The sequence below is a fragment of the Protopterus annectens genome, chromosome 9.part0 (assembly GCF_019279795.1).
Source record: "Protopterus annectens isolate FY-2018-M chromosome 9.part0, PAN1.0, whole genome shotgun sequence".
Classification (NCBI taxonomy): Eukaryota; Metazoa; Chordata; order Ceratodontiformes; family Protopteridae; genus Protopterus; species Protopterus annectens.
In genome coordinates this window covers 449,669,087-449,685,076 of record NC_056743.1, presented here as the reverse complement: position 1 = coordinate 449,685,076, position 15,990 = coordinate 449,669,087, and positions in this window count along the sequence as shown.

Sequence of the window (15,990 nt, the reverse complement as noted above, 5' to 3'; positions counted from 1 at the left end):
TGGGGCTCCTTGAGCACAGGCTGTCCCTCTGGTAAAATGATGGGAATCGTAGAAAGAGCCAAGGGGGTTGGAGCAGAGTCTGAAGGGACAGTCGGGGGTCTCGATCCAGAGGAGAGAACCCTTTCTACCACGTTGAACGCCGAGGGGGAGCGTACCTCCTGTGGAAGCAATAAAGAAGCTGGTCTCCCCGGGTCCGACGAGATTATCAGAGCCCAGCCCAAAGTGGATGGGGCTCCGTGTGAAGGAATTTGACCCAACAAAGCAGAGCCGATAAAAAAAGTTCCACTCTCGCGGATCTGACACCCACGCTCTGGCTCCGAGAGAGGCTCAGATCCGAGCTGGTCGGATCCGACACAGTCCAGGCAGCTGTCGGTGTCGAGGAAGCAGGTACAGTCGGCATCGACCCACTGACTAAAGCCATCCTCGGATCCGAGTACTCAGAACCTGGCAGACAGATCGGAGAAGGAGAAATCAGTTGGAAAAAAGGAAGTAAGCTCCCCCCTCCTGAGGGAGAGGGGGCTGGCAAGACCCCCATCTGGATCTGAGTACGAATTAACCTCCTCATCATTTTATCCATGTCGACTTCAGATAAAGACTGGGTGGACCTCAATGAGGCCATGGAATCCAACCTTGCGGGTCGGGGCACCGAGGTCCTAGAAGCAGAGCATGTCTCCTCAGGCTCTGGGGAAAACCTCGGAGATCAGAGTCGAGGGGAGTCATGGATCCTAGGAGTCTTAACCAGTGAGCGTTTCTAAGTCCTTGGTCTTGGCTCTCTCTCTCTCCTTCTCCCTCCCCCTTTTCCACTCTGCTTCCACAAGCTTTGACACGGGAGGCTGAGTCCCAGCCTGGGAGGCGGAGAAGCATGGGCAAGAGAAGAAGGAGAGGCGGCCACAGCAGCTGCTGTGACCAAAGCCAAAGATGAGGCAACCGCCTCAGAAGAGGGAAGAAGGCCTTTCGGGGCCAACTTCGCCTTCCTGTCTTTAATGGCACGTGGTTTAAAACCCGCGCATATAGTGCAGTCTGTACTAAGGTGGGCCATGCCCAAGCACATTATAGAAAGAGTGTGGCCATCTGCAGGGAACAACTTGTGACCACACTCAGTGCATCTTTTAAATATGGGCTTATCAGTCATCACAACAGTGGAAAAAACAACAAGAAAAGAAGTATTTTTTCTCACAGAAAACACCACTCACCACACTCACACACAGAACACACTGAGAGGGGGGAGGTGAAGCAACATACTGACAAACTAGTAAAACTAGCTAAACAACTCTAAAGATAGATAACTCGACGCACCAAGCGAGGGGAGGAGAAGGGGAGCCTACACTATCACTAACCTATCTATAGTAAAGGAGAAAAAGACTTTCTAAAGACTTTAAACTCACTTGCTACCAAGAGCTCTGGAGATCACAATGCTTCAGCTAACCACGGCAAACGAGATCTGAGGGTTAGAAGGTAGTGGAGGTGCATTATGGGTAAGGGGAGGAGCTTGGAGCTCAGAGCAGATGCTAGTAAGGTTGCTGGCTCAGATCCGATACGGATCCAGTATCCCACAGGTTGAAGACCAAATAAAGTAAACTACTTCAGATATTGTTTTTCTGTATCTCTCTGGTTCTTTCCATCTGTGTTGTTTTTAATATTTCCTGTGAATTGAAACTGTGGTGTTTATTTTAAACAGATATTCAGTATTTTCATGTTTTCTATTTTATTATTTATTATTAAATATTTCTATACCTTTCATTGTGCCTGGACGTTTAGAAAATATTTAACCTTTGATCGTAATTGCATTTATTTAGCTACACTATGGCTCCAGGTTCCTGAAAGTCTTGCTGCTTGGTTAACACTACCATTTGTATACAAGTATTAATTTTACTAAGACTAATTGGGTACCCTAGTAAGAGCCTTAAAGTTGCTGGCTTTGGCTGTTCTGGTAGTAGTGTATCTACCTTATAGTCTGAATGGATGTGGCAAAGTGGGTAAGCTGTGCAAGCCTTTCCCAGGTGTGTGTGTGTGTGTGTGTGTGTGTGTGTGTGTGTGTGTGTGTGTGTGTGTGTGTGTGTGTGTGAAAATCAAATCTCAAAAAGAGTGTGTCTGACAGCTACTTTGAATGGGACACTGAGAGCACTGATTTCACTGAGGGGGTGGGGGAGGACTTGGTTTGGAACACCTGGCGAAGGCGTTAGTTCTGTAGTGGTCAGTGGGGAGTCTTATTTGGGGCCTGGAGAGAGAGCCCATCCCCAGGACTGGAGTGTGTATTCTCTGTGTGCTCTTAAGGGAAACTGTACTTGGTGCAGAGATCTGCATCTGAAAATACTGTGTGTGTCTATTTTGACTCAGTGAATGCTCCCGTCTGGTGTCTAGGCTTGCCACTTATCCAATATTTTTCCAGACTATTCGGAAATCGGAATGATACTCCTGTAATCTGGAAAGCACAATACAAACTCTGGTATTCTGTTCAGAGGAGTGTACCGAATTCCGGAGTTTGTTAAAAACCAAGCTCTGTCTTCTTTTCCACAAAAAAGCAATGCTAAAGTGATGCAGTGGAGTCCGACATACTCTAAAACAACAACAAAAAAAGACTTATGCAACCAAGATTAGCTAAGTAAGAAAGGACTTAATGGGACGTTCCACCTTAATGACATATGTATTTTCGTCATAAAATGGATGTGGGTGGAGATGAGTTGGGCTTTGGCGGAGTCACATGTAGTGCACGGGGGCATGGCTTCTGTCCAGTTTTCAGCATCACAAGAGGTGGCAACCCTATTGGTATCAGTGGTGAGGATTGAGGCTCCTTGATTACTGGCCCAGCAGTGTGGATATTAGTTGAACTTCTACAGTCTGTATGCAGTTACTCACTAAATTTGTGTGCAGTCTCAGCAGCCACAAGGTAAACATACAACATTTCATTTTCACAACAGTTTTATTTATTTTTTTAGTTTAGTTTAGTCAGGGAAAGCAGGCAGATGTCAGCAGAGGATTATGGCAAGCTGACACTGAACTAGTTGGCTAAGGTGTGCAAATCCAAAAGACTGGTGCTTGCCAACCTTACTAAAGAAGAAATTATTTTAGCCTTAGTCACAGCTGCAGCACAGACCAGCAACCAGGAAGACAACCAGTTTGGTGATGAGGATCTGCAGCCCTCAGAAACAGGACATTTCACCTTTTCCTCAGAGGATTTAATAACCCATCTGGGTTATGTAAAGAATCTCCAAGACAATACCCAGATTTGTTCTGAGCTACTGCACAATGGTACCTCCTATACCGAGCCAACATATATTGCCAGTATACTGGCCAACAGATTCGGGCGGCCACGGTGGTGCAGTGGTTAGCATTGCCGCCTCACAGCAAGAGGTTCTCCGGTTCGATCCTCGGCTGGGGTGCCTTCTGTGCGGAGTCTGCATGTCCTCCCTGTGGTCGCGTGGGTTTCCTCCGGGTGCTCCGGTTTCCTCCCACATCCCAAAGACATGCTGCAGGTGGATTGGACACTCTAAATTGGCCCTAGGTGTGCGTGTGAGTGTGCCTTCTGTGGAAGGTTGGGCGCCGGGCTGGCAACTCGACACCGTAAAACTCCACTGCCATTCAATGTGCGGACAGGTGATCCGCTGTGGCGACCCCTAACCGGGATAAGCCGAAAGAAGAAGAAGAAGATACTGGCCAACAGATTCAGTGCCAACCTTACCCCTCTCCCCCCCAAAGGACCAATCACAATACCAGTGGACTGCCAGACACCCAGTATTATTGCTGCACAGGTTAAAACAGCACTGTCCAAGGTCAAGAATACAGCTTCTATGGGACCTGACAATATCTCTGACTATGTTCTACATGAACTACAGAGTGAACTGGCACCTCACTTGTGTGCCCTGTTCAATCACAGCCTCACCTCAGGCTTTGTCCTACCGAATGGTGCACTACTACAGTCATCCCTTTCCACAAAGGAAGAGCGACTACAGACCCTGGGAACTATCGCCCCATTAGCCTGACAAGTCTGATATGCAAAGCTATGGAACGCATCATCATGGACCTAATAAACAAGGATATAGGGAATCTCCAAACTCTGGATCCCACACAGTTTGGTTTTGTGAAGGGTAGATCATGCCTGCTCAACTTGGTCAACTTCTTTGAGTCAGTCACCAGAGCTGTGGATGAAGGCAAGGTGGTTCATACAGCCTACCTTGATCTGGCCAAGGGCTTTGATACCATTCCCCACTCAGGAATCATAGAAAAACTTATTAAGACAGGCATCAACCCCTATATATCACTAGGTGGGTTGCAAACTGGCTAACAGATAGAACCCACAGTGTGAAAGTAGCTCACTCCAAGTCAGACTGCCGACCAGTCACGAGTGGAGTCCCACAGGGATCAGTCCTGGATCCTCTCCTGTTTGTTATCTACTACTCAGAAGTCCAGGCCAACACGAAGAGACACTGGCTGACAAAGTTCACAGATGATTGCAAGTTGGGAGCCATTATTAACTCCCCAAGTGATGCTGACATCCTACAGAAAAGCCTCACTGAGACCAACGACTGGTGTCAGAACCATGGCCTTATGCTCAATGCCAAAAAATGTGTCGTCATCCCCTTTGGGAAAAACCCAGTTCCCATGAATTACCACATCGATGGTAGTCCACTGAACACAGAAGGCATTATAAGAGATCTGGGAACACAGTTTGACAGTAACCTCTTTTTTGACCACCACATTGCCACTGCAGTTAGAAAGTCCTTCTATGTGGCACATCTCATTACTAAGGGTTTTGCATCCAGAAAGAAAGAGGTCACTGTCTCTATCTACTATTCCCTCATTAGGCCAATCATCGAATACAATGCCCCATTTGGCATGAACCTCACTAGCCAGCTGCAACAACTGGAGAGGCCGCAAAAGTACCTCACAAAGAGGATCCTAGGCCTTAAACACTTGTCCTATATGAACAGACTCAAAAAAACTCCAGCTATTCTCTCTCTCATATCGCCTACTTACAGGCAATCTCTGCTTGACTTACAAAGCCATGTCCAACCCAGCTCTGTTAAAAATGCTACATCTAAAGAAATCCCAATCCCTCCGCACCACACGCTCCAGAGACCTAAACCTCATTACCACAATCAACAGAACATGGTGGTGGGACAGGTTCATAACCCAGAGACTGCCCATGCTATGGAACAGACTTCCCATACATGTCAAACAGAGCACCTCATTGACCATATTCAAGAGAAATCTTGATGACTGGATGGGAAATAGAAAATTCACCCCAGAGATCACTCCAGTGGCTCTACTCGACAGAGGCACTGGGAACTAAGGTCGGGTGGCACGATGCCAGGGTACTCCTATGGACTAGGTGGTAAAGACTCCAGGGCCATTAGCCTAGTACACACCTATGAACCTATGAACTATGGAATTAAAGAGAATTGAACTAGAGGCAAAACGTATGGAATTAGTATCTGCAGAGACTGCGGCATTTGCAGGCTGAAGAAAATGAGAAGCAGCATCAACATGAGAGGGACATGATGACTCTTTGACGGGAAAGTAGAGGTAATGGGGAAGGGAATAACCAAACCCCAAAAGAACAAAGCTCAGTAAATTTCTTCCACAGTTTAAAAAAGGTGGTAATTTTGACAGTTTTATTCATCTATTTGAAAGAATATGCAAACAGTATAATGTTGACCAAGGGCTCTGGGTAAAGTTCCTGACCTCCTTACTTCATGGAAAAGCTGCAACTGCTGTTTCTAAATCATCTGATACTGATTGTTTAAATTATGATAAGATGAAACAATGTTTATTGGAATGTTGTAAATTAATACCTGAAGCTTACAGAAAAATGTTTTGTGAGCATAGGTGTAAGGTAGATGAAAGTGTATGTGACTATTGCTGACCTAAGCACTTATTTTCATAGGTGGGTGAGTTGGTATCAAGTCACCACTTTTGAAAGGCTGGCAAACCTTTTGGTGAGGGAACAAGCCCCTACTACTTTGTCTGAGGACATGAGAATCTGGTTGGCAGACTGAGAGTGATATGACAAACTCTGAGGATATAGTATATATAAGAAACGTTGGAAAGCTGCTGCACATAATTGTGTCTTAGAATGGGAAAAAAATATTAACAGAGAGGGACACGGCGTTGTTAAGAACTTTGAAAGAAGTAATAGCCTCATTATGTTCCACTATTTCTGGACAATTGTTATCAGCACGGTTTGAAAATATTTTGAAAGAGGCTAATGACAAACTATGTGAATTTTCTAAAATATTGACTGAACAAAAAACTAGAAAGATTAACCATGACCTCAGAGATTATAATAATGGTACAGCCTTCACAACAGGAAGTAACAAGTCTAACTGTCGTAGGGGCGGGCATTCATTAGTAAGGAAAGAGAGAAAACAACATGTTTCTTTTGCTACATCTGAAACTAGTGCTTCGGAATGGGAAGAGGAAAATGTAGAAGATGTTTCCTATCCACCAGTGCACAGCAACCGGAATATTTAAATAGAACTTTTCGGAATTACCAACAAAATCAATCGACAAACAGAGGATGTAAGCAGAACCATTTTGAACAGAATAGCAGACCACAACAGTGGCAGAAACGCAAACAGTATTGACTTTAATGTTTTCTTGGCTCAGGCTGAGAAAATACAAGTTGTTTGTAATAACCTGGTTTTAAATTTATCAGGATGTTCTTTAAGTGACATTGAATTGTCTGTTTTAAGTCATGATTTGAAGTTTATTCCAACTGTTTTTTTGAGGAAACATGTTTTGAAAAGTGAAGTATTTTGTTTTATAAGAAAGTTGCATTTGTTGTATTTTTATTCTAGACAAAATGCTTATGTTAATGAAAGACATGAAGTGTTTAACAGTACTTTTGATACAGATGATGATGGTGACATTTTTGTTTCAAGTGATTCTTCCTTTAATAATGATGTTAATGCTTAATGTTTACTCGACACAGCTGGTAAAGAGAGTAGGAGCAATTTTATATCTCCCTTTGTGAATGACACTATTAAACAATATTCTGCTATGTTGAATTTTGAATTAGATAAATTGTATAAGGAATCTGTAAAACACAAGAAAAGCATGGTTTATAACCTGTCTAAAAAAGAGTGGCAAGCACTGAGAAAATTAAGTGATAGACAGGATTTAATTATTAAACCTGCTGATAAGGGGCATCAAATTGTTGTTATAAATTATTTGCAGTATAAAAAAAATGTGTGATGATAATTTAAAAGAGAGCGAAACAAATAAGAATGTTAGCTATTCAGATTATAGTCAAGCATTGGCAGAATATGACGAGCTACTGCTGAAAGGATATAGGTTGGGCTATTTTTCAAAACAGGATGTTGAAAAGAAGTTTAATTCTAACAATGGTGTCATTGCCAAATTTTATTGTCTCCCTAAAGTGCACAAAAATGTTGCTGTTCCTCCAGGATGACCTATAGTAGCTGCTACAAACTATTTCTCCCATAAACTTAGTATTCTTTTACATAATTTTTTGTTAAAAACGGTTGTAAAATTAGACTCATATGTGAAAGATTCTTTTGATTTTCTTGAAAAAATAAAAATGATTAAGTGGAAAGAAAATAACTACTGGTTGGTAGTAGATGTTAAAAGTTTATACACTAATATCGGTCATCAATTAGGTTTGGAATCAGTCAAATACTTCTTGGGAGATAACCCACTGACATGTTATATGATTGAATTGTTACAATTCTGTTTAGAACACAATTTATTTCAATTCAATGGGGAAATTTTCCATCAAATAAAGGGGACGGCAATGGGGGCTTCTTTTGCCCCCATGTATGCCAATTTATTTATGGGCTTTTTTGAACATAAATATTTATAAAGGATGGATTTTTACAAGAAGTATATCATTAAATATTTTAGATTTATTGATGACTTGATTTTTATTTGTGAAGGGGAGAGTCTCTTGCTTCTAGATTTTATGAAGATTTACAATGTAATAGTTTCAACCTGGGATTTGATGGGCTACAGGTGGGGAGAAAGGTTGTCTATTTGGATATAGAGTTGGAGGAAATAGTAGGACATAGTATACAGACTAGAATGCACAGAAAATTTTCTAATGTAACCCATATGTTGAATGGTAAAAGTTGTCATCCAAATCATTTAGTAGATTATTTACCCTATAGTGATTTTTTAAGAATTTCAAGACTTAATAATAATGAGTCTTTTTTATGGGAAGATCTAAAAGTTGCATTGTACACAATTTTTGAGTAAGGGATATGAACAAAAGGTTTTGAAGGAAGCTTTCGATAAGTTAGTGACACAAACTAAATTTAAAAGGGAAAATAAGTTCCAGATACAGCGATATAATGAAAGAAGTCAACAGAATGGCATTGGGAATAGGAGTCAAGTAAATTTTGTTACAACATTTAACGCAAAGACATATGACATATTTAGTATGGTAAAATATTTTTGGGAATTCGTGTTAAAAGATCAGAAATTTAAGGACATCTTACCACATATGTTGTCACTTTCTTTAAAAAGGGTAAAAGTATAAAAGATGTATTGGTTCACAGTCATTTTGAATGCCCTAAAAAGAGTTTATATACTACTGTGAAAATGAAAGGTATGAAACCATGTGGAAAATGTCCTATATGTTTGCAAGTAGTACCATATTTTGATAAAATAAATGGTATTGAATTTGTTCCAAGATTTAGTGTTAGTTGTCACACTAAAGGAGTAACATATGCATTAAAGTGTTCCTGTGACTTGTTCTACATTGGTGAGACTAAGAGGTCATTTAGGACAAGACTACAGGAGCATTTAAGAGATACAAAAAATAAAAAAATGGAGAGTCCTATAGCTCAACATTATTTGCTATATCATGATGGAAATAATGAGTGCCTAAGAGCCACAACACTGGAAGCTGTGCAAGGCTGGAATGATGTAGAAGTCAAAAATAGACTTCTATATAAAGAAACTGTTTGCATCCTTAAATTTAAACATTGCCACCTAAGGAGTTAAACACAGAATGTAATTGGTGGGTGTTCCTCTTATTAAGATTTTAATTTCTGTTAATTTGTGTTTTGTATATACTCAAGTTTGAATGTAATGTTTTATCTCTTGAAGGCTGGTTAGCCGAGGCGCTAAGATCGATTAAAGTTTTTCTACAGAGGTCTGCTGTCCTTCTCGTTTGTGGTATTAATACTATTTGTTCTCATTTTGTGGTGTTATAAGACTGAGAGTGCAACTCTGCAGATGAGCTAGGGAGAAAAGGGGATCTCTACCTAGCAAGCAGGCCACCACTGCAAAAGAAGGGGATGCCCAGTGCTGTACATGGCTATAAGGGAATCCATGGTGATCAGCTTAAACCACCCCAACACAGTCCACCAGTAACAGAGGAAGCCACTAGTTTGGGTACATGGCCAGGATCAAGGTTTAGAAGGTTTAAATGTAACCAGAGGGACCATGTAGCCTACAAATGTCCACTGAACCAAGGTGGGGAACACAAGGTGGGGGGAGCCAGCAAGTGGTAATAACAGTCTGTGACATAACCATTGTCACGCCTGCAGTAGTTAAAGAGGAGCAGTACTTGCTTGGGCCGTCCACTCCCATCAGAACTTTTGGACGGACCCCATTCCAGATACCTTTGGCCAGGGTTCACCTTGTCTGGGAGGGTGGAAAAGGAAGCAAGCAAGTAGGTGTGTTTGAAGATATCCCTGTAGATGTCTTGACAGGGAATGATTTTGATAATGCAGTACCTTGTGTGAATGCAGTTACAAGCAGTCAGGCTTGGAGATAGGCATGTGGCCTGGTAGCCTGTGGGAGACAAAGACAGACCCCACACCTGAAGCCAGGGCTTGTCATGTTTACATATTAGGGAGGGAGCCACCCTGTAGCAGTCAGCCTGAAGGTGAGCCAAAGCTGCTGATAGGTACTGATGTTCCCTTGGACCGGGTGACAGCAAGGGCAGAGGTGAGTAGTAGTACCCAGGCTGACAGTGTGGCACCTCTGGCAGAAGATACTAGACTTCCTGTAGAACGGGAGTTTGGAAGGGTCACAAAGGCATAGTTAAGACAGGCTCAGCTCTTGGACCCTACACTACGAGGCTTGAGGGAGGTAGCTAAGGAGATACCTGATTCTCAAGGAAAAGGGAAATCTGTATACTGGAACAAAGGGTTATTGCATAGAGAGTGAACCCCTGAAGGAAGGCTAGAGGGTGAAGTAATACAGCAATCGGTAGTGCCCAGAGCCTACCATCTGGCATTTCTAGCCATAGCCCATGACATTCCTTTTGCGGGTCACATGGGCATAAAGCATACCAAGAGACATATTATGCAGAACTTTTATTGGCCAGGGATTGCAAGGGGAAGTAACAGGGTACAGCAGAACCTGTGAGCAGTGTCAAAAAGTAGGCAATGCAGGAGACATGGTCAAAGTTCCTTTTGTGCCTTTGCCTGTGATTTGGGAGCCATTTCAGAGTAGGTTTTCTGAGAGAAACACTGACTGACAGGTGTCAATTTCATGTCAGACCTGCTGGCTTGATTGTGGGAGCGCAGTAAGGTGAAGCACCTAAAGACTACCCCTTACCACCCCCAGACTAATGGTGTTCTGGAGAAGTAAAACTCTGCACTGAAGACCATGCTAAGAGCATTTGCAGACCAGTTGTAGAGACAGTGGGACAAATATTTGCCCCATCTGCTGTTTGCACACAGACAGGTACCCCATGAATCTACAGTTTTTTCACCCTTTGAGTTGCTGTTTAGGCATAGGGTGAGGGGCCCCTTGGATTTGATTCACAATGAGTGGGAGGGTGACTGCAGATCCCACAAGGAGTCTGTTGTGGCATATGTCCTAAACCTCAGGACAAAGCTTAAGGAGCTCATGGGCTTGGCTCAGGAGAACCTGGCAGGAGTCCAACAGTAGGAAAAATGTCTGGCATGACAGGAATGTTCGAGCCCGAGAGTATGCTATGGGACAGCAGGTTATGGTGCTCATTCCTGTCAGACACAAGAAGATGCAGCAGCTTGGGAAGGGCTACTGAGACTTATGGGTCTGTAGTTTCGAGGGTCTGCAGATGGCCCACCTTTGTGCAAGGGGATTACTATTGCTTTTCTCCATTTATGAGGCAAGACGCCTGTTTGGAGGCAAGAGTTAAATAGTAATTCCAGAGGCCCTCATAGGTCATGTTTCATGCTATTTAGAAGGCATCCTGGGATACTGTCCGGGCCCATTGATTCAGTGTTCTTGGTCTTAGAGACAGCATTAAGGATCTCTTCCATAGTGATAGTAGGGGGAGTTATATTTAATGATATTTCCTGAGGGAGGGTTGAGGGGGAGAGGGCTGTAAAGTTGGAGTTGAATTTATCAGTCAGGAGGTTTGCTATATCTTCTGGCTCAGTATAGGTGGCTCCATTTATAATGAGCTCTGCACACAACTGTGTATTGCCTTTGAGGTTGCAGACATAGCTAAAGAATGTTTTGTGGTTGCGCTTGGCCTGGGAGGCCAAACTTACCTCAAATTTGGCTTTGGTAGACTTTATTTGTCCTCTGAGTTGTTTGTTTAGTTTGATGAGAGTGCTTTTGCCCTTCCAGGTGCTGAACCTCCTAATTTTTGCCATGATTTTCTTACTCCTGTTATACATCCAACTGATTTTGTGATTCCACCAGGGTGGCTTGTTTTTTGAGTTAGTTCTTTATTTCTTCCTGGTGGGTACAGCTGCCTCTGTGCAGCTATGAACATGCTTGTACAGGGTTTCTGTGAAAAGCTCTGCATAGGCAGAAGTGTTCTCAGGGTTTATATGGGCTTGAAATGTTGCCAAGTTTTCATTTAACAGCAGGAGGTTAGCCTTAGAATAGTTACTGAATATTCCCAGTTGAGCTGGGGGTCCACATTTTATTTTTACTTTAAAGGAAACCACTTTGTGGTCTGACCTTGCCAGGGAAGGCATTACAGCAGGGGGTGTATAGCACTCTCATATTAGTGAGGACTAGATCCAGAATGGTTGCACCCCTGGTTATTGTATTGACTAGTTGGTCCAGGGAGTTTGTGTTTACAAAATACAGAAATCTCTGTGCATGTACATTTGATGTTGTATAGGATTCTCATTAACAGTGGGGTAATTAAAGTCACCCATGAATAATGTATTGGGTTGGATGGTTAGTGTTTCTAATAAGGTTAAATATATGGTATGGGTTTCCTGGGTCATAGAGGGGGTCTATAGCTTGCAAGGAGGTAGTATTGGATTTTACCTATGGTGATTTGAACATGGAGCAGCTCATGTGCATTGTCCTGTTTGACTAACCTTGGAGTATATTTATTTTTGATGTAAATAGAGACACCTCCACCTTTAGTCCCTGCCTGTGAAGTAGCTGGTCTAAATGTGTGGAAGGCTTTAAACCACGTCTCAGAGACCACACAGACATCAGCATTCTGTAGGGTAAAGAGAGCTTCCAGGGAGTGGAGTCTTTTGTTTAGGCTCCTAGCACTTAGCAGTAATACCTTTAGATTTTCTTGGTTTTGATTTGCTATGTCGGAAGTACTTTCAGTTTGGCATTGCCTAAAAAAGGCACTATGGGGGAAGACAATGTTTTAACTAATATTCAAAAGCCTAAAGGGGAGATGTGCAGACCATCCCTGGCAAAGCAGCATGATCTGTTGACCATCTCCTTCCATGCTGACAAATATTGCACCCCCTTAGAATGACACCAGAAACTAAGCCAATTATTAAAGTCAATCATCTTTTGTTCGTATTGTGGCATCATCCTTCAGGAAGGTAAAATGATGCTCAATTCTAGGCTCATACCAGCTTGAAACACATATTCCGAGAGATCTATGATGTCTCTCTTCATACAGTCTAGGGAGGTACATCTCAGGTCATTTACTCCTACATGGACTATGACTGAGTCATATTGGTAATTGTGGTACAATGACCTGAGTGCATAAGTAATGTGGCGGATCCTAGCCCCTGATAAGCAACTGGCCGTAGCTTTCTCCTTACTCACCCTGGTGAGCGGGGTGCCACTGTGTCTCACGATGGAGTCTCCAATGACTAGAATGCTGGATTGTGTGTTGACTTGCCTTATGGGCTTAGAGGTAGAGGCTCCATTAGATGTAGCACTATGTGTTGATGTGGGTGTTGTTTTGAAAGTGTGTGTTTGGGGCTGCTGAGGATATTTCTTATGTGTACTTTGCCTATGAGGTCTTTGTGGTTTAGGAAGGTTACATGTAAGTGCCTCAGTATATGTGGGTCTATATGTCTGCTTTGAATTGTGCGTGATGGGTGCAGCATGTGTACTACTGACAACTTTATTGACAATAGGAGTATTTTTATGTCAGAGCTTTTCCTCCAGTGATGTTGTGTAAATACGTCTCTCACATACCATATCAGTTTGTTTGAGAATTAACTGGTTGTCAGTAAACATGAGACATTTTCTGCATTTCCTCAGGATGCCCATATCCACCAAGCCAATGACGGAGACAGTAGGAAAGCTCATATCCATGGCAACAGACCCTTTTTTATTGATTAGACTGTTTGAGTGACACTATCAATCACTGTCAGGAAAATACAAATGTAAATGAAAAAAAAAACGTATGCACAGACATATTATAATAATAAAATTCACTTATCCAACTCCTTTTTATATATATATATAAAAAAACTTTAAAAGGGCTTTCTTTTTGGCCAAATATATTGATGATTGTACCAAAAGTGTCTTTGTTAGTAACCCATTTATCTTAAAGGATTCTTGGGATTTTTAAACTAGCATCTCTAATGATTTACTTGATGAGAAGTTGACAATGGTTATTATTGATATACAAGATTTATATTCTGTCATTCCCCATGATATTGGGGTTGAATGGTTTTACGAGTACTTGTCTTTTTATAGGGGTATGGATAAGAACATGGCAGACACCCATAGAGTATTTATGACTATGGCACTGGAAAATAACTATTTGACTTTTGAGAACCAACTGTTCAGACAAAAGAAAGGGGTGGCTATGGGGGGCGATATGTGCCCCCATTTTTGCTAATGCCATGTTCTCCTTTTGGGAGTTGAACCATGTGGTCAGTTCTCATTTTCATGAGTCCTGGGTCCTATATAGACGCTTTTTAGATGACATGATTTTCTTTTGGAAGGACAGTGAGGAGACGTTAGAAGAATTTTATGAGTACTTGCATTCTACCACTGAGTTTTTCAAATTTACCATGGATAATCAGCATAGCTCAGCTAACTTTTTGGATCTTACTAGCAGTATTAATAAGGGTGATAGGTGCTTTAAGGCAACCATTTACTGTAAACCTACGTACTCAAAGTCATTTTTGCACTTTGAGAGTATACACCCTGAGTATCAAAAGAAAGCCCTGGTTAAAAGGCAATGTGTGAGATTAGCTAGGATGGTGACTTATGATCTGGAGTTTGAGAATGAGGCAGACAAGTTGTTTAATATGTTTATAGTTAGAGGATACCCAGGGGATTTTCTTACAAACATTTTTAATGTGGTGAAGGAAAAAAGGAGAGTGGGGTATATTGTTCCACTGCTTAGAAGGGGCAATATGATGCTGAACAATCAGAGAATAGAGCAACCCCCCCCAGGTATTTAACAAGGCCCTAGTAGTTACCTACAATGCTAATTTTTATGAATTAAGGTCCACTGTGGAAACTCATTGGAAAATCTTTGAGGTGGACCAGGATTATTTGGACAGGGTGGGATCAAAACATGTTATACTATACAAAAAGGATATATGTATTAAATCATTATTAGAAAGTGTTGTTAATGAAGACAGTGTAGGGAAGATGGTTAAATGTGGCCACTGTGCGCAATGCCCTTTTATTTCTGAAGCATCTAGTTTGTTGGTTAAAGGACTGGGGGTAGTGAAATTGCATCACAAATTTTATTGTGGCAGTAAGGGGGTGGTTTAATTGGCCCAGTGCAGGAACTGTATGGCTTTCTACGTAGGAAAGACTAAGTTAAGCCTTAGGAAGTGGATTTATCAGCATAACTATGATATTGGCAAAAAAGACGTTAGGAATGCTTTGTATAAGCACTTGATGGAGAACCCTAACCACGGGTTTTTTCATCATTATTGATCAGGTAATCCTGGGACACACAGGTGGACCTATTGAGGATTATTAGGAATTTCTGGAGCTTAAATGACAACTAAGGGCAAATGCCCTCAGTATCCAGGATTAAATGCCACTCAGTATCCAGGATTAAATGAGGCAACCTCCTTTTCAAGCGTTCGTAAACTAAGGGCGGCTGAATTTATTTAGTGAGGTTACTGAGTCAAGATTGAACATATCGTGATTTTTTATAAAGGTTTTTTGATATATAAAAAAGGGGTTGGATAAGTGAATTTTATTATTATAATATATCTATACATACTTTTTTTATATTTGTATTTTCATATGTGTTTTTGTATTTGTATTTACATTTGTGCTTCTATTTGTGGTCTCTTTAATCTTTTAATATATTGTCCGATTAATTAGGTAATTGGTTTATTGATGCAAATATTTAAAGGTTGAGGGGAAGTGGTTGTGTTATTCTGAAGAAGTCTGGTTACTGTGGGACGAAAGCACTTAATAAATGGAATTTGTTGGCTCTGAAGTCTTCACCTTCATTTTTTCTTGGTACATGTATGTCAGACTGTATTGTTGTAATTGATTAAATGTATATACTTTAACAGAGGATACTGGAGGGTAAAGAGTTAAGCTCAGCCCAGCTAACCTTAAGAAAAATACCCTGAAATTAAATGGGTCTATATTAGAACATCGAAGTTTCAAAACTTCGAATGTTCTAATATCGAACCCTATTCAGCGAAAGCTGAAAATATCGAAGCAACAGAAAACCACATTTTTTCCTAAGGAAATAATTCACTGCCCGTTTCTGTTGCTTCGGTATTTTCAGCGCTGTGGTGGAAAGTTACGGGTCGGGTTCAGGTAAGTATGCGATTGAGTGTGGGTTAAGTTAATTAGGGTTAGGGTGCGGGTTAGGTATGTGTGCGAGTGTTTGGACGTGAGGGTTAGGGTGGGTTAGGTGAGTTAGGG